Here is an 889-nt window from a genome sequence, read left to right on the forward strand (position 1 = left end):
TCAAACAAAAGTTTCAGGAAATGTTAACTGCACCACAGAGATCAGTTGTTTCAAGTTTGAAACATGTCTGAGCAGACCCGGAAACCTTTGAGTGCTTTCCCCAGTCAAAGGACAGCGAGTTGTTTAAGCTCTGCATCCCAGGGGAGGAGCCAAACCCACTYCACCTGAACATTATCAGTAGTGATGGGTACTGAATTCAATACTTTTTACGTACCGACCAAATTCTGTCAGTAACATCAAACGGTACAATGTTTCAGTACCTAAACACATCATGGTGACCATATTGGCATAAAGAGTGGTGAGTTTTCCAAGCTTGTCCTGAATGCAGCATCGCCCAAGAGCGTAATGATGTCAGCACCGCTGGTTCAATAAACAGAGTTTGGTCTGAACGTAGCTGAAAGCCTCACAGTTCCTGGAGTAAAACTCACTGAACAGACCACCTCTGAATTATCTGCTGGATTACTGTATTTATTCATGTATAATACTAGAATTTTAATCCTAAAAATCATTCATAAAGTGGGGGAGTAGAATTATACACAGGTTATTGATAGTTAGATTTTTAATGCTTTTTAAGCTCAAAAATAATGATTGTATTATACTTGAGATCGTTTTATACATGAATAAATACGGTTATTATCTTGTGAACACGACGTTCACTTGCTCAAAGTAAATAAAGTAGCAGCACTTTCTTTATTTCATCCAGCATTAAACAGAGAGCAGCAGAGGAAAACAACAGAGGAGCTTCCTGACACACGTCTGACCTGAAGAACACAAGCAGATAACTTGAAGCTTTGGGCTCGTTTTGGATGTTCAAAATGTAGCTTAAATACCTTTGATTTATTTTAACTGCATCCTCTTTTGTTTATTTGATTTAAACTTATTTGCCTTC

Source organism: Austrofundulus limnaeus, unplaced genomic scaffold, assembly GCF_001266775.1.
Source record: "Austrofundulus limnaeus strain Quisiro unplaced genomic scaffold, Austrofundulus_limnaeus-1.0 Scaffold1535, whole genome shotgun sequence".
NCBI lineage: Eukaryota > Metazoa > Chordata > Actinopteri > Cyprinodontiformes > Rivulidae > Austrofundulus > Austrofundulus limnaeus.